Genomic DNA, 17,291 nt, shown 5'->3' on the forward strand with positions numbered 1-17,291 from the left:
TTGGAACGATCACTATTAGAAACATGAGGTACATAAGCTAGTAGAGCAGAAAATTGAGAGGCGTACTCTCCCACTGACATATTTCCCTGAACCAACTGATTGAACTCGACTTCCTTAGCAGAATAATAAGATGGAGGCAAGTATTCTTGAATAAAATGAGTACAGAATACCTCCCAAAAAATTATCTGACTAGATTCTCGGATTGCTTCCTCGGTGGCTTCCCACCACAGTTGTGCTCGATCCTTGAGTTGGTAAACAGCTAACTTGAGTCTCAGCTCTGGAGTGTACTCCACCAGATTAAATAGATAGTTCATGCTTTTCAGCCACGCTGTTGCCTTTTCGCCACCTTCATTTCCAAAGAATTTNACGCGTTTCATGCAAGGACTGAATCGGACGATACATACGTTGGTTATGACTGGAGCACCAACTACTTATGCAGAAGCGGTAGAGAAAGCAAAGAATATTGAGGCTAGTTTGCTTTGGGGAGGATAACAACAGGTTCCATCTTTTACTTCCCAAGGTTCCGGGAGTAGCATTCAGATGCCAGTGGGCATACCTCCGTATCAGCCTCCACAGTCAATCCAGCTAACGAAGCCGCAGAACTTCAGAGCTAAAGGAAAGCAGTTTAAGTATATGTCTTACAGTAGTTCATCTAGTTCAGGCAGTTCTCGTGGAGGAAGACTTAGTGGTTATGTTCGAGATTCTTGTGGGAGATGTGGAGGTAGGCATCCTACTACCCAGTGCACAGGAGTTCAGGGAGACTGCCATACATGTGGATTACCGGGACATTATGCTAGAGTTTGTCCTAATGTAGGAAGACAGCAGTATCAGCCCTCTAAGTTTAGCCAGTTTCCACGAGCCCCGGTACCTAGACCATCTACTCCACAACCTAGCTACCAACAGCCGAGAATATCTACTCAGCAGTACTTTCCAGGACCTCAGCAGGCTAGGGTGCATGCTTTGACACAGGACCAGGCTCGTGAGACGCCCGGAGGGGTCATTGCATGTATATGCTTTATTTTTTATCATCCTGCATGTATATTGATAGACACGGGTGCATCTCATTCATTTCTGTCTGCTGCATTTATCGATGAACATGAGATATCTACTACCTTGTTGTTGGATACGGTGTCTGTGTCTACCCCTGCTGGTGTACATTTGATGTCTCGTGAGATAGTTCTGAACTGTGTGATTAGATTTGATGATAACCTTATGATAACTAATCTAATCAAATTATCTATGTCTGATTTCGACTGTATTTTGGGAATGGATACTTTGACAAATTATCGAGCCACCGTTGATTGTTTCCATGGAGTTGTCTGATTTAGACCTTATTATGGCAATAAGTGGAACTTTTATGGTAATGATTCTCAGTCACGCATTCCATTAGTGTCAGCGATGGAAATGTTGAGACTGCTATCGGCAGGGAATGAAGGATTCATGATTTATGCAGTTGATGTGACACAGGAAGAAATATTGAAGGTTTCGGATATTCCCGTGGTAAAGGATTTTGCTGATGTATTTCCTGATGAAATTCCAGGCTTTCCGCCTCAAAGGGAAATAGATTTCAGTATTGAGTTAATGTCAGGGACGAACCGTATTTCTAGAGCACCGTATCGTTTGGCTCTAGCGGAGTTGAAAGGACTCAAGGAACAATTACGAGACTTACTGGAGAAAGGTTATATTAGACCAAGTATGTCACCTTGGGGAGCTCCAGTATTGTTTGTAAAGAAGAAAGACGGGACGATGAGGATGCGTATTGATTATCGGCAATTGAATAAAGCTACAGTGAAGAATAAATATCCTCTACCACGTATCGATGATTTGTTTGATCAGTTGCAGGGTACATCCGTGTATTCCAAGATCGATCTTCGTTCTGGATACCATCAGCTTAGAGTTAGAGAGGAAGATGTTCCTAAAACTGCATTTCGGACACGTTATGGGCATTATGAATTTTTAGTCATGCCTTTCAGATTGACTAATGCTCCAGCGATTTTCATGGATTTGATGAATCGTGTTTTTCGAGAATTTTTAGACAAATTTGTTATTGTATTTATCGATGAAATTTGATTTATTCAAAAACAAAGAAGGAGCATCGAGAACATTTAAGACTAGTCCTCCAAACACTCAGAGCAGCAAAATTATATGCTAAATTTTCTAAGTGTGAATTTTGGTTGGACAAAGTAGTATTTCTGGGTCATGTTATATCCGCTCAAGTAGTTTCAGTGGATCCCAGTAAAGTTGAAGCTGTTATTAATTGGCCAACACCAGCCAATGCTTCTGAGATTCGCAACTTTCTGGGATTAGCAGGGTATTATAGGCGTTTTATTGAAAGATTTTCCGTTATTGCAAGGCCTATGACTCAATTAACACAAAAAGATCGCGTTTTGTCTGGACTAGAGAATGTGAATCAAGTTTTCAGACTTTGAAGGAAAAGTTGACAACAGCTCTAGTGTTAGCTTTACCTTCAGGCTCAGGTGGATTTGTTGTGTGTACAGATGCTTTTCTGAATGGACTGGGATGTGTTTTAATGCAAAATGGGTGAGTGATTGCATATGCATCTCGACAGTTGAAGCCACACGAGACTCGATATCCAGTTCATGATTTAGAATTGGCTGCCATTGTGTTTGCGTTAAAAATATGGCGTCATTATCTGTACGGTGAACAGTTTGTAATTTATTCTGATCACAAGAGCTTTAAATATCTTTTCACACAGTCCGACTTGAATATGAGACAACGACAATGGATGGATTTGCTTAAAGACTTTGATTGTGATATTCAATATCAACCAGGGCGAATGAATCTAGTAGCAGATGCACTTAGCAGGAAAGCTCAAAACGCTATGCTGACATCTCTGAATATTTCTAAAGTCCACGAGCATTTGGGAGCATCAGGATGGACTTATCAAACAACTGAAGATTACTCTATAGTTTCTTCTATCAAATTCGAGCCACAGATAATATCAAGTATTAAAGCAGCGCAGAGAACTGATCCACACATTCATAGATTGAAAGAATTGGTTCAAACAAATCAGTCAGATAAGTTCAGTGTTGCCTCAGATGGTAGTTTGTGCTTTAATGGGAGACTTGTGGTTCCTAATTTGATAGATCTGAAAGAAGCTATACTACGTGAAGCACATTGTAGTCGACATAGCATTCATCCAGGAAATCGAAAGATGTATCATACTTTGAGAGCTCATTATTGGTGGGAAGGTATGAAGAAGGAAATTTCTGATTTCGTGGCTAAATGTTTAACTTGCCAACAGGTTAAAGTTGAACGAATGAGACCTGGCGGTATGTTACATAGTCTTGAAGTGCCACAGTGGAATTGGGAGCACATTGCTATGGATTTCGTGACACACCTACCTCGTTCTAATCGTGGTTGTGATGCAATTTGGGTGATTGTTGATAGATTGTCTAAATCAGCCCATTTTATTCCATATGACCGTACTTGTACTTACAAGAAAATGGCGAAATTGTACATTGATCATGTGGTAAGATTGCATGGTGTGCCAATAACCATAGTATCAGACCGTGATCCAAGGTGTACTTCGAAGTTTTGGAGTAGTTTGCAATCATCTTTGGGTTCAAAGTTGGCTATGAGCACTGCTTATCATCCCAAACAGATGATAAGTCAGAACGAACCATCCAGACTCTAGAGGATATGTTACGAGCAGTTGTAATAGATTTCAGAGGTGGTTGGCAAGAATCATTGTCTCTGGTCGAATTCTCTTACAACAATAGTTTTCAGACAACGATCAGTATGGCACCATTTGAAGCTTTATATGGCAGAAAGTGCAGATCTCCGATTTTTGGGAAGATGTAGGAGAACGACAAATGTCTAAACCAGAGTTTGTACAAGAAATGAAAGATAAAGTTGAATTGATTAGAAAAAGAATGAAAGCAGCCCAGGATCGTCAAGCAAGTTATGCTAATAAAAGGCGTCGACCTTTAGAGTTCGAGGTTGGTGATTATGTTTTCTTAAAAGTATCATCGTTTTGTGGTACTATGAGATTTGGACGTAAAGGGAAGTTAGCTCCACGTTATATTTGTCCGTATGCAATTGTTGAGAGGATTGGCACTTTGGCTTATCGTTTGGACTTGCCGCAGAGTTTGTCGGCGATACACGATGTGTTTCATGTATCTATGCTGCGGAAGTACGAGCCAGATCCATCTTATGTTTTGAGTACCGAGGATGTGGAGTTAGATAGTTTCCTAAGTTATGTTGAGCATCCAGTTAAAATTCTTGATCGCAAAGAGAAGCAACTCAGGAACAAGACGATTCCTTTTGTTTTGGTACAGTGGAGTAGACATGGGATAGAAGAAGCTACATGGGAGTTAGAAACTAGAATGCATCAAGAGTGGCCTCACTTGTTTGTAAATATGATGAATAACTCCATGTACTCAAATTTTCCTATGTATTATCAGTGGTAAATGTTTTAACCACTTTGTGTATAAGTGTTGTGTATGATAGATTTCGAGGACGAAATCTTTTATTAGGAGGGGAGATTGTGAGAACCCGAATTTAATTATTCGGTATTTGGCAAAAATTAGAAATAATTATTTTAAAGTGCTAAATTAAAATAATTAATCCAAATAATTATACTTGTGTGTTAAAAATATGTATTAGAAAATATCGTCATTATAGGCGATATTAAAATATATATCGGAGTTTTATAGCACAAAGGAGTTGTAAATATTTGGACAGGTCACATTCCTGCATTTGGGCTAATATTTGAATTCATGTATATATATGTGTGTGTTAATTAGAAGCCCATTTTTCCCCAAGCCCAAATTCTTTCCTCCTCCATCTTCTCGTTTCTTCTCGCCTCTTCTCTTGCATCCTATTTCTTCTCCATCGTGAGCAGCTTCTCGTCGCCTCTTGCTGCTAGGAAGCGCGTCTCCATAGCTCACCCAAGATAGCCCAAGAAGTCCCTCAGCTCTCCTTGCCATAATCAACATCAAGGTGCTTGTTTCTTGTTACCATGTTTCTTCCAAGTTGCTGTGTTTCCTTTCCATCTTCTTGAATTCTATTTTTCTTGGTTCTTTAGAGTGTGAAGAGGTCGATTGTAACTTTATTTCAGTTAAAGGAAAGGTTTTGAAGGTAATCTCTAAGCCTAGGTTATCAATTTTGTTCATCATGACTCGTCGATTTATATTCCAAGGAATCTGATTTTCTTCTTGCGACGACTACATTTTTTTCGAATAAGACTAGTCTTTATTTTTTACACACTTCAGAGAAAATATCTAAATGTTTAATTTGTTTATCCATATTTTTAGATGCTATTAAAATATCATCAATATAAATAAACATAAATTTAAAATAATATTTAAATAGATTATTAATCTTTCTTTGAAATATCAGGGATGAATTAGTCAATCTCATTGGTAATATTTTCCAAATATAGTGACCTTGTGATGTAAAGAAAATTGTGAATTTTTTTTTATTCTTTCATCCGAATTTGATAGAATTCACACTTACAATCGAATTTAGAGAGTATTTTGGCATTGCTTATACAACTGATTAAATATTCTCTACTGGATATAAAATACCATGAAACTCCAGAATTTTATTAGTTTCTTGATAATTATTATTAATATATGTTTGTTTTTTATTTCACCATTCTTTCTTACAAGAAAACATGGACTGCTATATCTTAGTATTCTTTCATTGATTAAAACAAAGTTTAAATATTTATTGACAATAATCTGCATATGCTTTTGATCTATTGTGTTTATAGGGATCGGCTTATATCTGAAAAACTTATATTCCTTATTTTCCTTAAATTTAAGGATGGCTTGGATTTAGTTCCTGTACCACCATACCAATGTAACTTCATTGTAGATTCCTTTTATCATTTTCTTGACATCTTCATCAATATTTTTTCGACTTTTATCAACCATTCTAGACATATAAGCATTTCTATTGTCGAAAAGCTTTTTAGCACATGTTGGATTTCTTGGACATGTGTTTTTCCTCACATGTGGTTTGTTATTCTATCTCATTGAAAAGGTAATCTTCTTGATTCCAATCTAAAACTTTGATTTCTTTTTAGAATCTGTTTGTCTTGAATATGGATATTTGTTTAATGTATTAAAGAAAACTTGATTCTTTCTAGATAAATTGTTTGAAAAACTTTTCCAAATATTTATGGTATTTCAATAAATTCATTTTTAATAAAAAAAAGTTTCCTAGTAATGTGTATTAGATAGATTATATGAAATTTGATAGGTATAATATGGTCTATTACCATATTTCATCAGCCTATTTTATTTGAAATATTGATGCAATGTTAAAGCTCAATTGAAATCTCGATATGTCCGGTTGTAGACAATTTTTGGGTAAATTACCCCTGCAATTTTTCTTGCACATAGATCCATGAGATTGTTCCACTATTGAATCTTGAAGATTACTCATTCGTTTATAGTATAAAGTAATGTCAATGGCTAAATCTGTTATTTTAAAAGTAGTTTTTATCATAATCTGGATTGCTCCAATATGAATCCAAGACATGATTCGTGCAACTTATATATTGAGTTTTTGCAATTCCTCCTTAATTTTTTCATAAAGAATTAATTGCATCTCCATCCGATTTCCCGTAAGTCCCATTGGGCTTGTCATTTCACTTCTAGAGACCTTATAGATTAGATGATGCTTTCTATTTATTAAACCAAGATTTTCTAAGAAATTTTCTACCTGTCCTACAGAGAATCCTTTATATTTAGGCTAGGATTTCCGCTCATGATCTTTTGGGCCATGTTATGAGATAATTTGTGTGGCTAAATAAACCAGACATGTCTTCATGTTTAGACAAATTCTGATTATGTTCCATCATATTCTTCCTGACTCAAAATTTCTTCTTATTCATTTATAGTCTAGTCTGAAGAAATATTTTCAAACTAATATATTCGAACTAGATGTTGGTAATAAACGACTTATTCAATATCCGGAGTTAGTTCGAAGAGTTTAATCATTTTTTGTCGTTTTCTATACAGTTAGTCAAAATATGACATCTTGTTCCACATGTCCAGCAATTACAATTTTTAAAACTTTCACTAGCTCGGGTTTGAGCTTTTCTGAAAGTTTTCTTTGTTGTTGTTCGTCCCGTGCTTCGAGATGAATTCGATTCTTGTGATAACATCCTACTTTTTGATGATCTACTTCTTTGCTTAGATTTGTAAGATCTGGGGTTTTTATAGACCATATTGTACTTAGTTTCCAAGAACAACTTCCACTTCTGGCATAAGTTTTTATAGACCATATTGTACTTGGTTTCCAAGAACAACTTCCACTTCTAGCATAAGCATAAGATCTAAATATTTTTCTTTTATGCCTTTGTGTCTTACTTCCAGTGATTGTCGGAAGATCATTTTCTTTACAACATAAAGGAATATGTTTATTAATACCTCTTAAACATTTTAAATTATTTTTTCAATGTCACATGATATCAATCTGCCAATTTTTTTTTGAGAAAACAGGCCCTCCGTACCAAAGTATCTGGATTGCCATGAACATATTTCCTAACTAGCATTTTTTTCAGGACTTGTCATTTTGGTAAAGAAAAGTTGCATTGTTATATTTTTTTGACCTCTGAATTTCATCTATATTTAGCAAATAACATAATATATTAATATTCTAAACAGATGTCATGTAATTCAAGACTATAAAGAATTTGAGTAAATTTATTTTTTTCTCTGTGTCTTGACTATTAAAATAATCTAGCACTATAAATTGTGCTTTAAATATGATAGTCATTCTTCCAGCTATCTCACAAAGAGATTCTCAGGCTAGGACTGACTCTTTTGTTTCTGCCGAAGTAATGTCTCGTGTTATTTTGACTGATCACATCAGAATCTGTTTGATGAATCCTTCTTTGTTGAGACCAAGTGTTCCTGCTGCGATTCTCATTGTCGATGTCCAACCATCTAAAGCCCAATATATCAAAGTTAAGTATAGCCCCATAAGGACATATTGGAATTAAACAGAAGTCTCATAGGATAATTGGTGCAAGAGAATTTGATTTCTCATTGACCTTGTTCCCACTGGGTGTGCTTTTTCACTTATTTGGAAATCTATTTGAGGTATTTTCATATTTTTATTATGAGATCCCATACTTTTTTCTGGTGGTTCATGGGAAGATGACCAAGTTATCGAGGGAGGTTCACTCTCTGTTGTCTACATCTTCAGATCTAATACCTTGAGATTCGCAAAAAACTCTGTAAGGTTTTGAAGATCTTCTAGATTGATATTTTCTATAGTCATCATCAGCTTAATTTCTTTTCTAAGTCAATTTAATTAGAATGATCATTTTTGTTTGTCGGTTAAAAATTTTGGCATTACCTTGGTCGTCCCTATTTGGTGTAGTAAGGGTTCGGTATCAAATAATGGTGTTAATCTTCCTTCTGATATCTTTTTACAAGAACTTGATTGTTGTTCTAGAGTTTGAATTTTTGTTTGAATATCTTTTAATGTTCCAATAATTTCTGCTTCTTTCTCAAGAATTTTCTCAATTCTACGTGGTGCATAGTGTAGCCGATTGTCATAGTTCAAGTGAAATCTACTATTGTCTATTGTTTGTCAGGTCATTCAATCTCTCTTATTCCTAGGGTTTAGTTCTCGACTGAGCTACCGTACTTTGGATCTCTCTAAGATCTCCAGAGAGTTTAGAAAAATTCGGGATTATTTCTAGGAACCTATTACTCTGAATAATAAGTTTACCTTAGAATTCTGATATGCTCTTCTTTGTTTCTGATGTCTAACATTGGTTAGATCTTCTTGTAAGTATTCTAAAGTATTGAAATAAGTCTTATAAATAATTCATCTCGAACATATGTTTGGAACCATAATTTTTTAGAAAAATCTCCCTCTCAAAAATTTAATTACAAAATAATAATAACTATTGGATTAAGTATGTATGAGTGATAGTAGTACTGAGATGGGTGACCTCCTAGGAAGTTCTCATGCATCAAGCTGTTAACATTGTGCCGCTTGATCTGGTTGGCTAAGTGGACCATAAAAGAGTGACACCAGATTTTAATGGGTAATACTGTCTCTGTTGAGGACATGGTCGACGGTAGGGAAAAGGTAAGACTAATCTCTAAAAGATATGAGAGAGCACTAGCAGATATACATTGTAAGATCCCATGATCTGATGATGTAGATTATGACTAGTAAATCAACTCATAATATAATTGTATTTAGAAATGGAGTTGAAATAGTCTATGCAAATGGAAATAAACTATACAAGTTGAAAATACTCCATCACTATTTGAAACATTATGTATCTTAATGGCAAACTTGTAAATAATTGGAAAATTATTACATTAAATGTGATGGCAATCTTGTAAATAATTGGAAAAATGAATGATGGCAAAATGGTGGTTTTGAAAAGAAAGCAAGTTGGTGCATTTCTTCAAGTACAGACACGTGGAGATGGAATTTGTACTAACCAAGACTGAGGATTAGTGCACCGCCTCAATTTCGTATATTACATGGTTTGATGTACTGATTTGGTCGAATTGCTCTCAAATTTTCAATGAAGTGAAGCTTCGAACTCTTTTCTACCATTTCGATCTAACTGCGATTCTTTTGTACCTCTAAATTTTAGTAAGTACCTTGAATTATTCATTTATTAGTACTTGTCATAAATAAGCTCAGGATGTAAAATTTTGTTGAAGCATGAGTTATGCGTAATTAATGAAAGAGATAAGATGATGTAACATTCTGAAGGAGCATATTATAGCCTAAATCCAGGTTAATTGTTTTGGTAAGCGTAGAAACTAAGGATGATGGTTATANCAGCATAGAATATTGGTTTACTCAACTGAAAGACATCGAGAGTCGACGAAGAAAAAATAAGGTATGCAGTTGCGACCGGGTAACATATGACAGGTATCTGTATTATATGATATATGTTTGATTGATTGGATTGAGAATACATGTCTATATGCCTTATTTGTTGATTTTATGTGGCATACATGACATGCACGTTGAGCTACGATCCTTGAATACCCTGATATGATTTGATTTGATTCTGGGGTTTGTGAACACGATGCTATGTTTGGTATTACATGACCCTTAAAGCATAGTCATTTGTGACCCCGATGATTGATTGAGATTTGAGATTTGATAGCGCTTTGTCGACGTTATCGAGTATCCCTGATTGAGGTCGGTGTGCCAGCTCGAGCATTGATTTGATAACGATTCGTTTGATTCTGACATGTGCTCACTGGATGGGCATTTGACCTGATACCTCCACGACATACATGCATTGCATATCATATATCATTGTTTAGATATCTGTGGTATATATTGTGGTTGCTTCAGATTGAGCTTTGCTCATCCTAGAGGGGGCTGTTGTTGTCTTTGTATGTGGACAATGACAGGTACTTCAGGTTATCAGGAGACCGGAGATGGTACTTCTGGAGGGAGTCATGATGGATTTGAGGTTTCGTGATCTTTCCCAGTATATATGTATATGTATTTATATACCGGAGTATGTGATGAAACTTAAAATTAATAAATTATTATATGTTAAAACCTATATTTTAAAATTTAAATTTCATTAAAATTATAAAATTATGTTATTTTAGTATTGTGTGTTTATATTTAAATGTCTTACTAAATATGTTTTATTTTCAGATTTTCTACGTGTTGGTAAAATAATGATAACTCAAGTTAGAAAATTCAAATTGAGGTGATTCAAATATTTTTGGAATTCTTGAGAAATTATCTACAACTTTGCAGAAGACATGATTACCTAAAAAGTTGGTTAAGATGATCAAATTGTGAAAATATCAAAGGAGGACAAATTTACTTTCACCATAACCAGCATATAGTAAAAAATCATAACTATTTCAATATTTAACCAAATGAGGTGAACCAAGTGGCCAAATTCATCTACAGACAATTCCCCACATGTTTGCTGTTTTGAGCTGAGTCAAATTCGATGATTAAAGTCGTGGAACAAAGCATTGAAAAAAGGGACATGGAATTGAAGTTGGAGGAGACAAAGACTACCATTACAACTACTGGCATTAATAAAATTTTTGACCCTTTATCTCATTTGGCCTATAAATAGAGGCCTTGTGCTAGCTTGAGAATCATTCTATCTCATTGTAAAATATAGTGTGAGTGTGTATAAAAGTTCTAAGTTCCAATATATTTTTCATTTTCCAAATTATGAGTGATGTTTTGAGTGTTGATCAAAAGTAAGTTCATGGAAAGCTAAATCTATTATGTCAAGGTGAAGAGGATGAATTCTTGGTGAAGTAATATTGTTTATATTTTGTATATTCTTTCTTTATTTCTTTTCATTTTGCTAATTTCTTTTTATTGTAGGTATAAAAATGAATTATTTGTTGTTATCAATTTACAACAAATGTTTGATACCATTGAAGTGGTTATCTTGATTTGTTGTTTAATTTTGATACAATAAATATTTCATCAATTATTATTGTTATATTATACATACATATATATAGACGATGGCGTGGCTCTGCCGGTTGTTCTAAATGAATTATTATGATTTAATACTAATATCTAACAATCTAACATTTACTTTATCGCAACTAACATTTATTTTCCGCATCTAACATTTACTTTATCGCAACTAACTTTTACTTTCCGCATCTAACTTTTACTTTACCGCAACTAACTTATTAAATCATATATTTCATTTAGGCAATAGCGTGGCTCTGCCGGTTGTTCTAAATGAAATATAATGATTTAATTTAACATTTATTTTATGCAGTTATATATTTATATAGTTATATATATAATCATAGGTACCATATATAAAATATCGGTGAATTCGGTATTTTCTATAGTGGGAACTATATTATATTAGGTGTGTGTTTAAATATTTAATTTTCTTGGAACCATTATTTATGGTGGTTTCCTTTGTTTTACTTTTAGTTAAACAATATTGCATAAACCAAGAATAAATCCTCGAGCCTTGACAAAATTTATAATTTGTAAACTTCGTTCTTGCATTTGGTAATCTATAAATTAATAAATTTAAACTTAAAATAACCTCTCTGTGGATCGATCTCGTACTTACGAAATATATTACTTGCAGACAACCTACACTTGGGTGAATTATAATTTAAGTAGTAGCAAGTTTTTGGCGCCGTTGCCGGGGAGGTATAAATTAAGTTTATATTTGTTAATTATGTTTTATTTATAAGTATTTTGTTTTTTTTTTGTATGAGTATTTGGAGTCGAAAAAAAAGTGGTAGACTTATTCGAGTATCTGAAAATAATTTAAACATGGATGATAATTCAAATAATCAAGATAATGATAACAATAATAACAATAATAATAATAATAATCAAGAACATGATCAATTAAGAACACTTAGGCACCATATGAACCCTATTAGAACTAGTGCCCCATCTTGTTTAGTTTTTCCTCCTGATGCATCTAATTTCAACTTTAAACCTCAAATTATTCAACTTTTACCAAATTTTCATGGCTTAGATTCTGAAAATCCATATTTACATCTAAGAGAATTTGAGGAAGTTTGTAACACTTATAATGATCAAAATTGTAGCATGGATATAGTTCGATTAAAGCTTTTCCCTTTTTCTTTAAAAGATAAAGCTAAAACATGGCTACAAAATTTGAGATCAAGTTCAATAAGATCATGGGAAGAAATGCAACAACAATTTCTCAAAAAGTTTTTTCCTTCCCATAGAACAAACTCTTTTAAAAGACAAATTACTACTTTTTCTCAAAAACAAGGAGAAACATTTTATCAATGTTGGGATAGATATAAAGAATTACTTAATACATGCCCACATCATGGTTTTGAAACATGGAGAATAGTTTCTCACTTTTATGAAGGTCTAATACCTAAAGATAGGCAAATGATAGAATTCATGTGTAATGGAACTTTTGAAGATAAAAACCCAAATGAAGCTATGGAGTATTTGGATTCATTAGCAGAAAATGCTCAAAATTGGGATAATATAGGCACAATAGAACCACCAACAACTAAAATCAATAATTCAACAAATGGGGGTGGTATCTATAATCTTAAAGATGATATAGATATTCAAGCTAAACTTGCATCTTTAGCAAGAAAAATTGAGTCATTAGAAATGAAAAAGAGTGGTCAATTAAAAAGTATTCAAGAAATTGTTTGTCATATATGTGATACACATGATCATGCTACAAAAGATTGTCCAACATTACCTTCATTTAAAGAATGTCTCCATGAACAAGCAAATTATGTTAACAATTATAAAAAACCAATACTAGATCCTTTTTCAACATCATATAATCCTGGATGGAAAAATCATCCTAATTTTAGTTGGAGGAATGATAATAATGCACAACCCTCACAACAATATTTTCAAAATAACCAAAATCATCAAGGTTATATTCCTTATGTTACACCTCCAAGAAAAAACTTTGAAGATGTAATTCATGCATTTATCCAAAAGCAAGAATCTATCAATATTCAAAACAGTCAATCTATGACTGATTTGAAAGAAACTCTTGCAAAATTTGCATCTGCACTTAATATTCATGAAAAAGGAAAATTTCCATCTCAACCTCAACCTAATCCTAAAAATCAAAATCAAGAATTAAAAAATGAAAAAATTGATCAAATAAAATCTGTTATTACCCTTAGAAGTGGTAAAATAGTTAATGATCCATATAGTAATGAAAACAAGGATCATTTAAAATCAAAGAGTAAGGATGATAATCCTGATACTTTTGAGAATGATGATACCTTAAATTCTAAAAATAATATGTTGAATGATAAATCATCTGAAATAGTAAATGAATCAAATAAACCTCCACCATTTCCTCATGCATTAACAAATCATAAAAAACAAAAAAATGATTCTGATATCTATGAAGTTTTTAAACAAGTAAAGATAAATATTCCATTATTAGATGCTATTAAACAAGTACCTTCATATGCAAAATTTTTAAAAGACTTATGTACTGTGAAGAGAAAATTGCATGTGAAGAAGAAAGCATTCTTGGCTGAACAAGTAAGTTCTATTCTTCAAAATAATTCTAGTTTAAAATATAAAGATCCTGGTTGTCCAACAATTTCATGTATTATTGGAGAAAATAAAATTAAAAAAGCTTTGTTAGATTTGGGAGCAAGTGTGAATTTACTTCCTTATTCAGTTTATGAAAAACTTAATTTAGGAGAATTAAAACCCACTTCTGTTACTCTCTTACTGGCGGATAGGTCAATCAAAATACCTAGAGGTATTGTAGAAGATGTGTTGGTTCAAGTTGATAAATTCATATATCCTGTAGATTTTATTGTTTTGGATACACAACCAATAGAAGTACATAATGAAATTCCAGTAATATTGGGACGACCATTTCTAGCAACTTCAAATGCTTTAATTAATTGTCGAAATGGAATAATGAAATTGTCTTTTGGAAATATGACTCTAGAACTTAATGTGTTCAATTTATGTAAACAACCAAGTATTAATGAAAATGAATATGATAATGAAATTGAAACAATTATGGAAGAAAATATACAAGAAGAAAACTTAAATCAACAATCTGAAGTTTTTTCAATAGAATGTTTTGAGTCTGAAAATAATTTTAAAAAAGATGATAATACAAAACTTGAATTAAAAGTTTTACCATTCGAATTGAAATATGTATTTCTTGGTGAAAATAAAACATTTCCTGTTGTAATTTCTTCCACTCTTCTACCAAATCAAGAAGAAGATTTAATTAAATTACTTAAGAAATATAAAAATGCAATTGGATGGACTTTGAAAGATATAAAAGGTATAAATCCTTTAATTTGCACACATAAAATTCATTTGGAAGAAAATGCTAAAACATATCAACAACCACAAAGAAGGTTAAATCCACATATGAAGGAAGTTGTTAAGAATGAAGTATTAAAACTATTAGACGCTGGAATTATCTATCCAATCTCAGATAGTAAATGGGTAAGTCCAACACAAGTAGTACCTAAAAAGTCAGGCATCACTGTTATAAAAAATGAAAAGGGAGAGTTATTACAAGCTAGGATTCCATCTAGTTGGCGTATGTGTATTGATTATAGAAAATTAAATGATGCAACTAGAAAAGATCATTTCCCACTACCATTTTTAGATCAAATTCTAGAAAAAGTAGCAGGAAATTCTTATTATTGTTTTCTTGATGGGTATTCGGGGTATTATCAAATACCTATATCATTAGAAGATCAAGAAAAAACTACTTTCACTTGTCCTTTCGGAACTTTTGCATTTAAAAGAATGCCATTTGGTTTATGTAATGCTCCGGCTACTTTTCAAAGATGCATGTTAAGTATTTTCAGTGATATGATTGAAGAATTTGTAGAAGTTTTTATGGATGATATAACTGTTTTTGGAAACTCATTTGAAAATTGTCTTAAAAACCTAGAAGAAGTATTAAAACGATGTGAAGAAAAAAATCTTGTTTTAAATTGGGAAAAATGTCATTATATGGTTAAATCTGGGATTGTGTTAGGTCATGTGATATCTGAAAAAGGAATTGAAGTTGATAAAGCCAAAGTTGATGTTATTGCTAATTTAACATCACCAAAAACGGTCAAAGAAGTTCGATCATTCTTGGGTCATGCAGGTTTTTATAGAAGGTTTATAAAAAATTTCAGCATAATATCTAAACCAATTTCGAATCTTTTAACAAAAGATACACAATTTGAATGGACTCAGAAATGTGAAAATGCTTTTAAAAAAATAATTAATCTTTTAATTACATCACCTATTTTACAACCTCCAGATTGGTCTTTACCATTTGAATTAATGTGTGATGCAAGTGATTATGCTATAGGAGCTGTGTTAGGACAGAGAAAAGAAGGAAAACCGTATGCAATCTATTATGCTAGTAGAACCTTAAATAGTGCCCAAATAAATTATTCAACTACTGAAAAAGAATTACTTTCAGTAGTATTTGCATTAGATAAGTTTCGATCTTATTTAATTGGTTCTACTACTATTGTGTACACTGATCATTCTGCCGTAAAATATTTATCAAATAAACAAGATGCTAAGCCAAGATTAATACGGTGGATTTTATTGTTACAAGAATTTGATATTATAATTAAAGATAAAAAAGAAAAGAAAATGTCGTAGCCGATCATTTATCTAGAATAATGACTGAATCATCTCATAATGAAATATCAATAAATGAAAATTTTCCAGATGATCTGTTGTTTTATGCTACTATTATGCCCTGGTTTGCTAACATTGTAAATTTTACTGTGACAAATAAAATGCCTTTTCATTGGAATTCACATGATAAGAATAAATTCTTGATAGAAGTTAAAAAATTTAATTGGGATGATCCTTACTTGTTTAAGTATTGTCCTGACCAAATTTTTCGACGATGTATACCCGACAATGAAGTAAGTAATGTTATTAAATTTTGTCATTCTGAAGCATGTGGAGGTCATTTTTCATCTAATAAAACAGCTGCAAAAATCTTACAATGTGGATTTTATTGGCCGTCTTTATTCAAAGATACGCATTTATTTTGCAAATCTTGTGAAAAATGTCAGAAGATGAGATCATTTTCAAAACGAAACATGATGCATTTAATCCAATCTTAATTATTGAAATATTCGATAGTTGGGGGATAGATTTTATGGGTCCATTTCCATTATCTTTTGGATATACGTACATTTTAGTCGCTGTTGATTATGTTTCAAAATGGATTGAAGCAATTGTATGTAGAACTAATGATCATAAAGTTGTTATAAAATTTTTAAAAGAAAATATTTTTAGTCGATTTGGAATTCCTAGAGCAATAATTAGTGATGGGGGAAGTCATTTTATAAATAAATCATTTTCTTCTTTGTTAAGAAAATATAGCATTACACATAAAGTTTCTACCCCATATCATCCTCAAAGTAATGGTCAAGTTGAACTTACAAATTGAGAAATAAAGCAAATTTTAGAAAAAACAGTTAATCCAAATCAAAAAGATTGGTATTTAAGATTAACTGATGCATTATTGGCATATAGAATTGCATTTAAGACATCATTAGGGATGTCACCATATAGGTTAATTTTTGGTAAGCATTGTCATTTACCGGTTGAACTTGAACATAAAGCTTATTGGGCAATTAAAGCATTTAATATTAATTTAGATGATGCATCTAAATTAAGAAAATTGCAATTAAATGAACTTGAAGAATTAAGAAATGANTGAATGATATCTGGTTGATAATTGAAGCAAAAGTCCGATTGGTTGGGGAAGCAAGTGAAATAATAATTAGACATATGTCAGGATTTGGTAAAAGCACATA

At 32.7% G+C, this 17,291-nt stretch overlaps 1 non-coding gene and 1 pseudogene across 1 annotated transcript; one reads left to right on the forward strand and one right to left on the reverse strand.

The window, feature by feature from the left end:
* The first annotated feature begins 9,359 nt into the window (after positions 1-9,359).
* LOC140957940 (uncharacterized) lies at positions 9,360-16,921 on the forward strand (annotated as a pseudogene).
* Positions 12,702-12,812, reverse strand: LOC140958139 (small nucleolar RNA R71). Its single transcript, XR_012171735.1, has one exon. It is a non-coding gene; the product is annotated as a small nucleolar RNA R71 (small nucleolar RNA).
* Positions 16,922-17,291: the final 370 nt, after the last annotated feature.

This window comes from Primulina huaijiensis, chromosome 14, assembly GCF_012295235.1.
Source record: "Primulina huaijiensis isolate GDHJ02 chromosome 14, ASM1229523v2, whole genome shotgun sequence".
Classification (NCBI taxonomy): Eukaryota; Viridiplantae; Streptophyta; class Magnoliopsida; order Lamiales; family Gesneriaceae; genus Primulina; species Primulina huaijiensis.